Raw genomic sequence first — 16,021 nt, forward strand, 5'->3', positions numbered from 1 at the left:
AGCCGCAAGATCTTGGTGATTTAAAAGGTTTGAAAATTATTGGTCTCCAGAGAAATAGCTGAATTATTTTTAATTACCTTCTATACTAACAATCTGGCGATTTGGATATATTTTTCTTATTTTCTCCCTCTGCTCCCCACCCTGTGCTCACCCACCCCTTTAAGTGAACCCATTCCCAGAGAACCCCCCTTTTCTTTTCCATAGCCTCACCTAGGCCTACGGGACCCCATTTCTAGGCCAAGAGCTTAATACTCCAGTTTACAATCTCATCCTGACTTGTCCAAAAAATATATATGTTGTATCACTCTATCCTCTTTCTACCCCCCTGTTGTACTCCTCCTGATATAGATTGTAGAAAAAACTCTGCATCTTCTACTCTTCTGAATACTCTCATTTGGTTATTGTACATCACTTTCAGGGATGCTGGAAATTTTAATTGCGCTGTTGCTCCCAGTTTGTTAAAAGGATCCAGTAATTTTCCCAGTTCCCATTGTCTAGAAGCCGTGATGGCCGAAACATCCGATCTTATCTGAAATACCATATCTTCAACAATCGGGGAATTTAATTTTAGTGCTTTATTACATATCTCTTCTTTCAAACTGTAAGTCAAGAAGTGTACTAAAATTTTCCTAGGTCTCGTTTTGTTTGCCTTTAGCGTAAAAGGATCCCTATGCACCCTTTGGATATCTGCCCTCAAAACCTCCTCTGTACACTCTACTTGTGTCGCTTGTTTTATTAGTTTTACTACGTACTCTTTTATGTTGTCTCCCTCGGGTATTTTGAGCAAGCGAATATTTCTCCTTTGAGAATTTTCTAGCGACTCTAGTTTGTCTAGTGTTTCTAAATCTTTTTCTCTTAATTTCATTATAGTCTTTGTTTTCTCATCTACCTGATTTGTTAAATCAGTTAGTGAGTTCCAGGGCCATTGTTCTGGCAGCTAATGAATCCATTTTGCACTCCAATTTCTCGCACACATTTTTAATATCCACTTGATTTGTCTCAGACGTAGAAAACCTATCTCTCATCTCTTTAGCAAAGGCTTGTAGCATATCGACTAATGAATTTGTCTGACCTTGGCTTCCCATGTTGCAACTTGTAGTTTTGACAACCTGTGCATGCACTCCTCCGAGTTTATTCAAGTTGTCTACAGTTTGTCCAATCTGCAATACATCTGTAACCACTTTTTCTCGTGATGTCTCTGCATGGTTATCCCAGTGGCTTTGACCCACCTCCGATACTTCCAACTTTTCTGCCACTGTTGCCACACCTTCGGCTACTGAACTTTCATCTACTTTATAAACCATCTTTGAAGCTAGTGACTCTATATCGTCCGTAAGTGGTAGAAAAGTATTGGAAGTGGGAGGAGTACTAAGCACCTTATTTGAGTCCCAAAAAGAAGTCTGCTCCGCCGGTTTTAAAATTAGCGTAGTGGGAATAGTTTTAAAGTAACATTTCAGGGAGGGTGTTATTATTTAAGTATCTTTACTTGCAGTAGCACTCTAAGTCTTAGCACCTTGTCCCGGTCCTCCAGAGTTTGAATAAGCGACTGAGCCCTAACTTTTTGAAAGTGCTGGAAAGTTCCTCCTAGTCAGACCTGCAGTCCTTGGCTCCCCAGGGTGGGCCCCTGGGCTCCAGCCAGTTGTCCTGCAGGGCTATGTCCTCTGTGGTTAGCCACGTACTCTTGCAATCAGGAGTCCTTCTGCAGTCCTTTAGTCTTTTAACAAGTACTCTTCTTCCAGCAGGAGCCAGGAGTCTTCTTCCAGCAGGGCCTTCTGCTTTAGATGGAATCTTCCCAGTCCCTGAATGTTCTGAGGAGGTGGAGGTAGAAGTGCCAGAATAATCGAATGCATTAGCTGGTGATTGGAGAAATTTTAACATCCAATCCTAGCTATTTTCCCCCTTTTGCAGAATGTTCTCTTTGCCTTAATGCACAATTACACGAGCCACTGTTTCAACATGGCAGAACACAGCTGCCACTAGGCAGGCCTGTTTCCAGCTTCTTGGTCACTCCACTATTTAGATGATCTCTCCTTCCATCTGATAGGACCAAACTGGTTATCTTACCTGTTGTGACTGGAGCCTGGCTGTCAGGGAGTATTACGGGGAATGACTAGGAGATACCATTGCTGCATATTCAAATCAAAAGATAGTTCTAAAGTTGCCTTTGCTCTGCTGAATGTTCTTGTCCACTCCCACATAGTATATCCCCCCTACGTTGACAACAGTGAACACGCATATGCTCTTTCTTGGCAACAAGGCTGGCTATTGTCCTCTCAGACAGAGTTGTTCTCTCTCAAAGCTAAGGATGTGTATTCTAGCTCCGGAAGTCTGCTGAGTAGCAGAGCTCGTGTTAAGCCGGTTCTGACTTAGGTAGCCTAAGGTAGATTTTTAAAAAGCAAATTTTTCACTTATATTATCAAAGATCTGATTTCACCATTAATTCAGATTTTGAAATGTAGGTAGGAAATTACTTTGAAGTATTATTTTTTTATAATTTCCCCAAGCAGTGGAAGGGAACAATGATTTTAATTTAATCTTTTCCTGTTCAGGGAAAAGCTGACAAGGCCTACACAGTAAAATATTTTATAAGTTTTATTTTACTCTGATATCTAACAAAACGTAATTTATAGTTTGCCCTATTTTAATATTGTTATACTGCTGCTCAGCCTGGGTGTCTGTGTGAGAGAATGTTGGTGAATGGAATGTTCATGTGTGTGAGTCAGTTGGTGATGGGCTGAGCAGCAGTGAGGCTGCTCCTGGTGGGGCTCTCATCTTGTAACATCTTACCTCAATAAATCTACATAAGAAACTACAGGGACCAGTCTGCCTTTATTTACGACATTTTCGCGACGATTTGAGAAGGAAGAACCTGCGTGTGCCACCCGATTGCACTGAAACTGCCAAGCTTGAAGTAACTTTATTGAAGCTGAAGAAATTGAAGTGGAACTTGAAGAATCTGGCCCACAGAGCCCCACCAGTCACCACGCCATCAGTCGCCCCAATTTGTAAGTGCCAGTTTATTTTGGACTTTCTCTCCCTCCACCCTCCTGCTTTGGAACTGCTTCCCTTGTCGCCATGTTAAAGTGCCATTTCCTGCTGGACCTTATTTCTCCCTGCCTTGCTGTCTTGGTTCAAGTTGTCCCTGTCCTGCTACATTGGGACAGTGCCTCCCTTAAGTGGAGTTTCCCATAGGATTAAGTAGTTCCAGCCTCCTTGTATTTTACTACTGCCAAATTACCCACAGGTCTGCTTTACTCAGACACCTACTTTACACTGTGATCCTTGCTGATTGACCCAGACCTGGACAGCATGCAGTGTAGGGCATTTGATCTCATACCACCGGTCTACAAATTGTTTACTGGGGACTCTGCTGTCTTCTATTTTGGAGTCTGTGTTTGCCGTTTATCTTTGAACCAGCAATAGCATCTGGAGAGCGCCATCTCGGAGGTTTCCCAGGATCCTTGGTGAGTCACCTTTGGCCTGTGGTTTAATTTTTGGAAGTTGAGCACTGGTCGGGTGTGTGGGCCGTTGGGAATGCGCTGTTCGGAGCGCGCACACCCTTTTCAAATCAACTTGCTGAGACATTGCAGTGCGTGCAACATTACCTGTTGCTGTCCACGCATTACTCCTCGAGGATCTTTTGTGACGTAGCATCCTTGCTGACTCTACGCATCTCAGGGCTGCAGAGGGATGTTCTGCAGCATAGACACGACATGAGTTATCTGGCACGGCGTCACCAGTGGGTCTCTCTAACTTGCGTTTGGAGTGTTCCAGGAGATCATATGCAGCTCCAAGCTTAATACATGTCCTACCAACCATGTTTTTATTTTCGGTGCCTCACAATAAAGTTATTGGCAATGTCGTTGTCCTGCAGCAGCAAGAAATCACAGGTACATTTCTCAGTTTCCTTTCGTCAATTACTGCGTTGTTTTCTTCTTGATCTGCAAAATAGTGCGTCTTAGCATCCTTGCATTGGACAGCGTTTGGCAGATAGTGTATTTTCTTTTGTTTCACTCTATGTACTGCTTTTCAAAAGATTAACTCTAGGTCGTACCTGCAGTTTCATTTAAGCCATCTTTCCCGTGTGCACACTTTTGGCTCATTTGCCTTCCCCTTCCCAGTGACCCTTCGATCAGCAACCCTTCCTCACTATCTATTTTATGAACTTTCCCTGGTGTTCTACAAGCACTTCAAGGAGTCAACTCAGTGTCTACTTGCACTCTGGATGAAATTGTGTTTTTTTTTATACAGGTGCTGTGTATTGTGTTTTTGTTTCAGAAAGTATTTCCTTAGCTGTTTATGATGTTATGCAGGGGGTTTTGTGCTGCGTTCATGATTCTGGTTCCTTTTTTTTCATCCTCGCACGTTTCCAGAGTACCTTTTGGGGCAACTCTTTTAGCCCCATTCAGATTTATTGTTTCTTCTCTACCCTTATTCTTGCTTTGTGCCGTGTGGCGTTCCCATACATCCCACCCCAGTTTGTGTTGGGGGGAGTTCTTTACGTGTTAAGTGAAATGTTGAACGCCTGCTTTGATTCCATGTAGAGTGTTTTCTACACATCACACCCCAGTTTGCGCTGGGGGGGAGTTCTGCATTTTCGGTGTGTTGCATTGTGTCGTGCGGTGTCTGCCCACACATTCCACCCCAGCTTGTGTTGGGGATAGTGTTTTTATGTAGTTTGCTTCTTCTCTTCTTTTGCTTTCCTTTTTGTTGTGAGCTCACCACCTATGCGTTTTGCTGTTTTTGGTGTGGATTTTGGGTGAAAGGCAGTTTTTCTGTTCCTTGTTCTTTCTGCGGCTGCTTTCACCCTTTCTTTGTTTTTTTCCCTTTGCTTCTTTGTTCAGTCTTCTCCTTCACCTTGTTGATGGCACTCTTGTACTTTCTTCATGTTTGCCTGGCCAGCTTGCATGATTTTGATGCTTTGGTTTGTTGGTAGTCTTTGGTGTGGGAGTGTGGGGTGTGTTGTGATGAGAAGGGAGATGGTGCATTCCTGTGTCTCTTTCTATCTATTTTATTCTTTCTAAACAAATTCTCCACCTTTAATTTTTCATGCTACTTTTCAGAACTAAGTTAAGTTATTTATTTCTTGCATTTGTTCTGATACTGTTCTGAGAGTTTTTGTATTCCCTTAAAGGAAGGAGATGTGTTATACTGCTGCTCAGCCTGGGTTTCTGTGTGAGAGAATGTTGGTGAATGGAATGTTCTTGTGTGAGAGAGTCGGTTGGTGATGGGCTGAGCAGCAGTGAGTCTTCTCCTGGTGGGGCTCTCATCTTGTAACATCTTACCTTAATAAATCTACATAAGAAACTACTTGGACCAGTCTACCTTCATTTACAACAGATATATCAGCACCCCAACCTGTAGGCTGACAAAGCACGATTCGGATGATATATGAATATATAAAATGTGCTTTTCCTACAGGGAAAAGCCACTTTTCCTTACCATGTGTGCTTACACTGCACCCAGTCAGAGCACAGTGGTGCACTTGGATGTCATTATTTTTTGCTGTATAAATGTATCATGCAAGTACGCACAGCAGCGCCCACATATGGTATTTAAACTTCCATGCCAGTGGGACATTTGTGGCATCATTAACAATCAATCAATCAGGGTTTGTAAAGCGCAACTACTCACCCATGAGGGTCTGGAGACGCTGGGGGAGGGCTATTTTGAGTGCTGGGGTCACCTGAAGAGCCAGGTCTTGAGGTCCTTCCTGAACTAAGACAGTGTAGGGGCTTGCCGGATGTGGAGGGGGGGGTCACTCCAGGCCTTGGCTGCGAGGTAGGAGAAGGAGTTTCCTCCCATTAAGGTCTTGTAGAAGCGTGGGATTGTGGCTTGAGAGAGGTTGGCTGATCGGAGGTGTCTTTTGGGTACATGAAAGGAGAGGCGGTTGTTCAGGTATGTTAGTCTGGTGTTGTGCAGGGCCTTATAAGTGTGGGTGAAGAGCTTGAAGGGAATTTTTCTTTTGAGTGGGAGTCAGTGGAGATTGCAGAGGTGTTTGGTGATGTGGCTGCGAAGGGGGATGTTGAGCATCAGTCTGGCTGCGGCGTTCTATACAGTCTGGAGTTTGCAAAGGAGTTTCTTTTTGCTTCTGGCGTAGAGTGCATTGCCGTAGTCTAGTCTGCTACTGATGAGGGTGTGTGTGACGGTTTTTCTGGATTCAGATGGGATCCATCTGAATATCTTTCGAAGCATGCAAAGGGAGTTGAAGCAGGTCGAGGATAGGGCATTGTACCGGCGGTTCATTGTGAGTGATGAGTCCAGAATGATGCTGAGGTTTTCTGCATGGTCTGTCCGGTGGGGGGATTTCTTAGGGCGGGGGGGGCCACCAGGAATCATCCCATGTAGAGGGGATGGAGCCCAGGATGAAGACTCCTGTTTTCCCTGAGTTGAGTTTCAGGCATCTGTTCTTCATCCAGATGGCGAAGGCTTTCATCCCTTCTTGTAAGGTGTGTTTGGTGATGTTGGGTTCGTTGGTGAGGGAGAGGATAAGCTGGGTGTTGTCAGCATAAGGGATGATATTGAGCCTGTGGTTCCTGTTGTTTGCGAGGTAGGCCTTCTAGATTGTGAAGAAGGTGGGGCAGGGGGAAGAGCCCAGTGGCACTCCACTGTTGGTCTCTGTCGGTTCTGAGAGGTAGAGCGGGAGTCTGACTCGCTGGGTCTGACTGTGAGGAATCCGCATATCCAGTCGAAGGCCTTGCCGCTGATGATTATTATTATTATTATTATTATTATTATTATTAATATTATTTTTATTATTATGCGTTCTTATATAGCGCTCGATTACCCGTAGGCATCTCGGCGCTTGCCTTGGGAACCCGTCCTGGCTTTTTTCCCTGTGAGATACCCGTACTGGGCATTCCCAAGGTGAGAGCCAGGCAACCCGCCACGGGGGGGCCGTAGTGGAGATTAAGCAGCTAATGCCCAGAGCTGCAGAGTGTGAACCCGTGATTCGAGTAGGCACCGAAACGAGAATTATCGAGTCCGTGGATATTAGGGCTCAAGACCCTGCCGCGTCGGGAATTGAACCCTGGTCCCGGGTCTGACCTCTGCTTCAGGGTCTGCCTCTTCTAACCAGTGAGCCACACTTCTCCATACCGGTGTTGTGGGGTCTTGTGGCTAGGGAGCGGTGTGAAATAGTTCTGAAAGCAGCTGAAAGGTCCAGAAGGATGAGGGCTGCTTTTCACCCCAGGGGATGTCGTGTGTGGCATTGACTTGGGCAGACTCGGGTGCTGTGGTTGCTGCAGAATCCAGATTGGGAGATGTCCAGGATGTTGCTAGCATCAATGAAGTTTGCTAGCTGAGTGTTCATAGCCTTTTCGATGAATTGGCTGCAAATGGAAGCAGGGAGATGTGCCTGAACTTTTTGAGGTCCTTTGGGTCGGTAGAGGGTTTCTTCAGGAGGGGGTTGACCTTGGCGTGTTTCCAGTCATCAACGTAGGTGGTGGCCTTGAGGGAGCAGTTGATCGTCCAACATAGTTCGGGTGTGATGGCCGAGGCTGCTCTTTGGAAGATGTCGGTTGGGAAGGGGTCTGAGGGTTCCCGGGAGCAAATGCGTTTCATGGTCCTCAAGGTGTCGTCTGGCATGAGTGGGGTCCAATTGAGCAGGGTTTGTCGGTTGGCGTCACTTGGAGGGGGAGCAGGAGCAGTGTGGACGTCATGGTTTTCAAAGTTGTCCTACATCATCTTCATCCTAAGGAGGAAAAAAGGTGCTGAGTCTGTTGCACGTCTTGGGAGGTGTTAGAAATGGGATTTCTGGTTGGCTAGAGCTTGCGCCTAAGCCAGGCTGAAACCGCCACTCTAGTCAGGGCAAGGGAGTTTCACGCTGAAGATAACCCCTGCTCACCCCCTTGATAGCTTGGCATGAGCAGTCAGGCTTATCCCAGAGGCAATGTGTAAAGCGTTTGCGCAACACACTCACACAGCAGCGACAATAGGCACACCACAAAAGAATCTCCACACAAGGTTATATAAAAAATAGCCTTTGTATTATTATAAACACATTAGAATCACAATCACACAATATAAACTCTGCAACTGGCACCAGGTAGAAATTCACTGGGGATTATATACATGACGGGACAAATCAGGCCACTGTCAGAACCATTAGGATCAGTAGTAAGAGATAAAACACCCAGCATCTACCGGTAAAGACACAACTAGCATAAACACTTTATGCATTTATCACATTCGATATGAACCATATTATGAAACCACATTTAGGCATCAGCAACACAACATGGCACTGTGTAACTTCTTATGCCCATACATCTGGATACCAATGCATCATCACATTAGGCATCAATACATTAGGCATCACATCTGGGATAACCACATTGTGCATAAATATTTAGCAACAATGCCCCACCATACCAACGCTCAGCGGGCATACCTAAGGAAAAAGCATGAGGCATAAATCGCACCCTTGGGGCACCATAGTCACTGGTGGGGTACATACTGCACTTCCTGGCCTTATGCTCCACCTAACACATAGGGGATAACCCCAGGTCATCTGGCCTTATTCTCGGGGGCATGTCCCAAGAAGAAGCCCCTCACGGGCACCCAATTGGCATATGCCCTGATTCCCGGAGGGGCCGGGGCTGGCACCAGTTATGCTTGAAGACCTCTCATGGTCTTGTGCTTCATGGATCGGGTTAATCCCGCAGAGTTTCCCAAAAAAAGGCAGCGCAAGCCGCAGGTCCCTCCACTGCGGGAGACCAAAAAAAAATCCGCAGGGACCTGCGTTCGGGCTGCCTCCTGGTATGCACCTTCCTACCGGTGCAGGGGGAAACAACACTCACCTGGCTGGCCCTTAGCCTCGTAGTGCAAGAATGGCGGTTCTCCAATCTGGTCCTTCAGGATCGAGTGGACACAGACTGCTACCCCGTTCTCATTTCCTCTGTCTCACTGTGCGGAGCTCGGTCCGGCGTAGCTCCGCCCACATCCAGGCAACAGCTGCCTGACTTGCGGCGGCTCCTGCAATGAGCCGTGAAACCCACAATGTGGCTTGGCTCCCACAATATTGGCGGCACGCCCAGTCACCTATCTTTCCTGTGACCTCCCACGGGCCAGTCAGTACGCTGGGCTCTCCCTTCCCTCACAGGACCACGCCCACGGTCAGGCTGGAGCTGCCTGACTTACTGTGGCTTCTGGCCCTGCTTCCTCAGCTGGCTCCGCCCCAGGCCAGGCTCTCCTCGCCTGGTTTCCGAGTTTCACGAGCGAAGTCTCCTCAACATTTTGGCCCAGGTTGTGCAGCCTAACACGCTGTATGGCCACACGCTGCTCCGGGCACTTGGTTCAATGCCAGCTAGAGCGCTCACCCTGCGCTGTCAGTCGCCACCAGGATACTTCACATATTCTTTCCTCATCAAGAAAACAGCCGGTCAGCTGGAGAAGAGCTCTCCATACCCAGTGCAGTGCTCCACACGCACCTGGGGAGATCAGGGTAAATTTCCAGCACTTAAAACACACTGGATCAAAAAAGTACATGGCGCTGGGCACAGACAGGCCAGCAAACTGGGTCCCTCAGCAGAGGGAAGGTCCTTTAAGTTCCCCCTTCCAGCAGACCGCAGGTTTATCCCTAGTGGCGGATCCTTCTGTGGTCCAGCAGCCTACCGGCTGCAAGTAAGCACCCAGCAGCACACCAAACTTGGGGTCACAAACCCAATATTTATATCCCATTTCCCTGGCGCAGGGCTTAGAGAACCAGTTCCAACTGGTTCTGAGGGGTATTGGAGCACTTTTTGTGCTTACAGTGCTTCTCTTCCCCTTTGTCAGGTGGGGGCAAAGTCATCAGACACACCACAGGGGGGTCGAAGCCAGCATTCACCCAGGCAGGCACAGACCTATTCAGGGTCAGGGGACTACTCCTCCCACTACTCCAAATGCAGATCTTCTAATCAGCCTAGCGCTTACTAACCCTGCCCTCCCTGGAGCCAGACACCTCACCAGCCCGTCACTCCAGAGCCAGACATGCAATACACATCAGGCAGGCAGACACATAGCACATAGAAATGCCAACTTCTAGAAGTGGCATTTCTAAAATAGTGATAATAAATCTGTGAACGCCATTGCGCAGCATTTATTACCACTATTCCAAACATACCAAACTTGACCACTCTACTCCTCTCAGATCAGGAATTACCACTGAAATATTTGTCAGGGAATCCCCAATGCATTCCTATGAGAGGGCAGCCTCACAGTAGTGAGAATCCAAAATGGCTGTTTGTCACTACCAGGACATGCTACACAGTTATGGTACATGTCCTACCTTCTACCTACAATGCACCCTGCCCATAGGGTTAGCTAGGGCCTACTTTAAGGGTGACTGACATGCAGTAAAAGATGGGTCACAGACGTGGCACACACTTTAAAGCCGAATATAGTATACTTTTGACACCTAAAGTTAAAACCATAAAAGTTACACAGTTCCGTACAATACAATAAAAGAGAATAAAAACAGAGGGAGTTAATCCTATAGAAAAAGCAACAGTATGTACAACTTGTGCAAAAAAATGAATCAGGCGGATATATTGAGGGGTGCCTACTAACATTAAAGATTTACTAGCTCTCCATACTGATCCTAGATCTCAATGAAGATTTCAGAAAGCCTACTATAAAAGATACACATTCTGCTTTTAACAATTGTAAATGAAAAAGAGCTGAGCGGACCTGGATAAAATGAAACTTTTTTAAAAGAGGTGTTAAAATATATCTGAGAGGTACTTCATAAAATTTATAAAAAAAACATCAGGTGTAGCAAATCCTGAGGAGACACTCCATCCCAGCTACAGGATGCTAACTCCTGACCTCTGCAGCTCCCTTTTGGGGCAGCAAGCAACAAATTAAAATAATCCAATCGAAACCTGACCCATAAAAACCGTTCATGAGATGAAAGTGGCCACAACAGATAGGGCCAAAAAGATGGGGATGTTTTGAGCACCATGTGTTTACGGACACTCGATTTTCCCATTTCTGTATCATCTCTACCGAACCTTTTTAAGGTGGTGAAAGTATACTTTACAAATTCCACATCCTACGATGTAATAGAGTCCGGGTTTGTAAAAAGGTCCGGCTGCCCCAGCTCCTCAAAGCAGTCCTTAAAATATTTTAACCATCGAATGCGTGTCATATGGTCGAGGCTCATAATTTCTCTTAATATCTGGCGATTGAGAGCTAGATCTTTATTTAACCAGCAATTAAGCCAGAACAAGATTGGGCGCATAGCCAAAATATCCCCTATAAATGGCAACCCCGATTCTTCGTGTACCACCAGATTTGATGTTCCGCTAGGCACTCCTAGAAGACGTTTAAGAAAAACATTCTCAGCCACCTGCAAAGCATCAGTTGATACATGGCCCCAAATTTCACACCTATAGCTGACAATTGCAACACTTTTAGCCTGATATATTTTCACCATTGCCGCTATTGGGCGCTTACCCATCTTCACAGCAAAGTTAAAAATTGCGGCGTTCACCATTGTTACCTCCCCTTCAGGTGTCCCCTCACAGTGGCAGTTACACTGCGCGCACAGGCCCTGCACATGGCAGAGGCTTGAGACAGGTTTGAAAGGCTACTTTGGGGGGTGGCGCAATTAGCGCTGCAAGCCCACCAGTAACATTTAATTTACTGGCCCTGGGTATCTGAGATACCACTTTACAACCGACTGACCGGTAAATTAAATATGCGAAACAGGTGTAGACCAATCTTACCATGTTTACCACAGAGAGCACACACACTTTACACTGGACAGCAGTGCTAAAGTGCCCAGAGTCCTAAAACCACCAACACCATGTCAGAGAAAAGGCTAGAAGGAAGGCAAAAGGTTCAGGGATGAACCTGCAAAAAGGGCCAAGTCCAACAGGAGGGTGGGACGTCTTTTGTTACGATGCAGAGTGTGGCAAATTCTTTTATGATGGAGAAGAGTTCTTTGGTAGTGTGGGCTTTGGTGAAGATTCTGCCTTGGATGGATTTCTTCCTTGTGGATTTGAGATGGTGTTGTGCGGTGGTGACTGCTTTGTAGGAGGCATGTGTTTTTGCGGTTTTGTTGTTCCTCCATGTCTTATTGAGTTGCCAGCAGGAGTGTTTGCAATCTTGGAGTGCAGGGGTGTACCAACTTCCTTTCTTGATGTGTCTTCCTGTGGCTTTCTTGGGGGTGAGTGTGTCAGTGCAGTTCCTGATCCATCGGTGGAGGTTACGTGCTGCAGTGCTGATATCTGCGTAGTCGGAGGTGGGGTGCTGATGAGGGCGGTGTTGAGCAGGTATTCAGTGAGTTTGTTCCAGCTTCTACAGGGGAGACGGTAGGTGTGCTTGTGTATTGTGTTTTTTTTTAACAAGAAGTGGATGCTGTGGTGATCTGTCTTGAGGAGTTCTGTTGTGTGCCTGTAGGAAACACTGTTTTTATCGGACAAGACTGGTTCGAGTGTGTGCCCCGTTGTATGCATGGGTGTAGTGACTTGTTGTTTGAATCCTATGTTGGCAATCTTCTCTAAGAGGGAGGCGGTGTTTGGGTTGTCATGGTTGCCCTGGTGAAAGTTTAGGTCTCACAGCAGGATGTAGTCTATGGATGCCAATGCGTGAGGTGCGATTAGGTCGGTGATGGCATTGATGAAAGGAGTGCAGGGGCCGGGTGGCCAGTACATGAGGGTTCCATGGAGAGTCGTTTGAGGGTTGGTCTGGATCTGGAAGTGGAGGTGGAGGTGGAGGTTCTCCATGAGAGTAGTTGTGTTGCCTGGGGTAGTGGTCGTCAAGCGAAGGGTGCTTTTGTGGACGATGGCAATGCCTCCTCCTGGGCAGGTTGGTCAGTCCTTTCGCAGGATCTTGTATCCATCTCGATTGGCAGTGGCGATGTTTGGTGCAGAGATGGTGTTGGTCCAGGTTTCTGTGAGGAAGGCGTCATCGGGTAAGTTGGTGTTGAGGAGATCCCAAATTTCTGTGGCGTGCTTGTGTAGGGAGTGTACGCTGAGGAGGGCGCAGTTGAGTGGTTTGTCGGTGGTGAAGTCTGAGAAACTGGGGCTGGTGATGGGGTACAACGGTGGCTGAAGGTGCAGCTGCAGTGTAGACAGCAGAGAGGGCAGTGGGTGTTGTTAGGCTTCTAGAGCTGGCAGTTGTTGCTTCTTCCGGGGTTGAGAGCAAGGAGGGTGCTGGAGTCGTAGCGAAGGCGAGTCCGAGGACTAGGGTCCCCGTAGCGGGACAGGTCGTGGATGGTTCAGACGGGCTTGCCTTTGGCATGGAAGCAGTGCGCCATTAAGTAGGGGTTGGGGAGGGCAGTCAACTGGGAGGTGGAAAGGATACCCTGGAGAGGGGGGGGCTGGGCGGCAGCAGTGGCAGGGACAACACTCTGGGAGCGCAAGGAAAAAGAGAGCAGAGAGAAAAAAAGAGAAAAGAGGGCACAGAGAAAAAGCCAAGAGAGGCAAAAGAGCAGAGTGCTCACCCACTGGACCACCAGTGATGAGGCACCGGCAGGAGCGTGCAGGTGGCGAAGGGCCACGAACACCCTGTAACGGGGCTCAGGGGGCCGCACTTAGTGATGGAGCTGCTCTGGGGGAGAGGAGTCACATTGACCAGGACAAGGGACTTATAGGGAAGTTAAATAGGTTAAACAGGAAGTATGAATGTATAGTACATGTTTTGGGGGAAAGCACAGGCACTTTTCTACTGTTTAGCAATGGTAAAGTGCACGGTGCCCTAAAGCCAGCAAAATAAAGGACAACATTAGGGAACCATTAAAAAATTGGGTCTTTGAATTTGTCCTGGTGAATCCAATCATTAACAGCATCACCCTCAGGGAAGGAGAGATGATTAATCAGCCTGAACTGCCCTAGAATCCTGGTTAGAGAATGAACTTCTGTTGTGGCACTAACTTGGATGGCCTCAGCTCCCTCAATCTGCAGCTTCTTTTTGATTTCCTCTTTAATCATGGTTGGATGCTCTGCTGCGCTTAAGTTCTTTATAATTCTTTTGATGATATTTTAATGTGATTCAGATACCGTCCTAAAAACCTGCAAAAAGGATTCTTTTGGTATATTTCTGTAGTATTCGTTTAGTATCTATCTTAGTTTTCACGTCAATGGGGTACAGTGCTAGTTGGAAAGGGTTAGCCTGTGTAAATGTCAAATTGCTACTCTGTTCCGTCGGAATGGAAACGGGCAATGTTGATCCCTATATTAAAGAAAGTGGATGCGGATCCGGCGGTATTTAGCAATTACCGGCCTATCTCACTCCTCCCCAAACCTGCCAACATTTTGGAAAAAGTAGTACAGGAACAGCTGTCCGACTACCTGGAAGCTAACAGTCTCTTGCATGATACTCAATCCGGATTTCGATCCGGATATAGCACAGAGACGGCCCTCCTGGAAGTAACTGAGACTATAAGAGAGAGCGTGGACAGAGACGAGGTGGCCATGTTGGTGCTCCTCGATCTGTCCGCGGCTTTGGACACCGTGTCTCACTCCATACTACTGGACAGACTCCATGACATGGGGATACAGGGCACACCACTGGCATGGATACATTCATTCCTGTCTGGAAGAACGCAACAGGTGTGGTGCCGACCCTACTTGTCAAAAGATAAGAAGCCCCTTGGTTGTGGAGTCCCTCAGGGGTCGGCCCTCAGCCCTCTCTTTTTTAATGTTTACATGTCACCGTTGGTGAGGGTTGTGGAGGCCTGCGGAGTCAGAGTGGTCTCTTACACTGACGATACTCAGCTGATTTTTTCATTTAGAGACCACTCTGACAATGGGCTCGCAAATTTTAAATCCTGCCTCACTAACATTGTTTCATGGATGACATCTAATACGTTAAAATTGAACACCGATAAAACCGAGGTGCTATTTTTCAATCTGAAATCCCCACTGCTGTCTTCCACATGGTGGCCGCCTGAGTTGAACCCACCCATCATACCTGCCAATTCTGCCCGGAACCTTGGGTTTTATATTGACAATGAATTGTCATGTAAAACACAAATCCAAAAGGTTACCTCTGCCTGTTTTGGCAAATTAAAAATGATTAAAAAAATGTCCCCCTATCTTTCTAGGGACTCAATGAGGACCATCGTGCACGCCCTCATCACTTCGCATCTGGACTATTCTAATAGTCTCTATGTAGGGGCTCCTGCATATCTACGCTATCGTCTGCAGATTGTCCAGAACGCGGCGTCAAGACTGATTTGCCACGTCCCCTACCGCCACTCCATTTCTCCATACTTAAAGAACTTGCATTGGCTTCAGAAATCTCATCGCATCCAGTTTAAGGCCCTGGTCCTGGCCTTTAGAGCACTTAATGGGAATGGACCAGGCTACCTCAGGAACAGACTGAAGCAGGTTCAATCAGTTTGTACCCTCAGATCTAACCACCTTCGTCTCTTGCTCCCTCCCCATTTCCAAAGCTCCAGAAGAGGAGGCAGAGCTTTTGCGGTGGTCACGGATAAGCTATGGAACGCCTTGCCGCTTAACCTGAGATTGATTGAATCGGAACCCCAATTTAGGTCCAAACTGAAAACATACCTGTTCTCCAGCTACTAGCCTCCTTGGTTCACTACCATTACTGTCCACAGCGCCGGGACATCCCCGGCGGGGGTAGCTGTGCGCTTAACAAATTCCATAATAATAATAATAATAAGGCTAACTAAAGCAATTACAGTTAGGCCTCTACTGGCTTCTTCATGTCCCAGGCCTTTACACATTCAAAAGCATTTCTAATTCTACATTATAAGCAGGACATTCAAAATCATTATAACGCATTATTACATTTAGATTCTGAAACCTAAATCCTACTCACGTTAATGCATTACACTTTGTCTCCCTACACGTGCAACTCTTAATATAGCACGTCTATCCTAATGCAGCATCTCACATATTAAACAGCATTTCTACGTTATTCAAAGCATCACACTTCTGTTAAAGCTCTACATTAGTCTGCAAATGTTGAGAATACATTTCTACTTATTGATTTGATCCCCGGCCTACTGTTACAATTTTAAATCACATGTTAGTAAGGTCCTCTAAATATGCGGGTGCTTAGT

At 46.7% G+C, this 16,021-nt stretch overlaps 1 protein-coding gene across 4 annotated transcripts in view; it reads left to right on the forward strand.

Moving 5' to 3' along the window:
* Nucleotides 1-16,021, forward strand: part of KCNJ1 (potassium inwardly rectifying channel subfamily J member 1) — a 661,201-nt gene that overhangs the window by 59,642 nt on the left and 585,538 nt on the right. The window contains exon 1 of one of the 4 annotated variants that reach the window (XM_078683900.1): nt 2,738-3,890. The exons of 2 other annotated variants lie outside the window; for them this stretch is intronic. The gene's annotated coding sequence lies outside the window, so the exon portion shown is untranslated. Of the gene's footprint in view, nt 1-2,737; nt 3,891-16,021 lie in introns of those variants that run through there. One more of the 4 variants, XM_078683902.1, reaches the window with a different exon arrangement.

This window comes from Lissotriton helveticus, chromosome 3_1 (assembly GCF_964261635.1).
Source record: "Lissotriton helveticus chromosome 3_1, aLisHel1.1, whole genome shotgun sequence".
NCBI classification, from domain to species: Eukaryota; Metazoa; Chordata; class Amphibia; order Caudata; family Salamandridae; genus Lissotriton; species Lissotriton helveticus.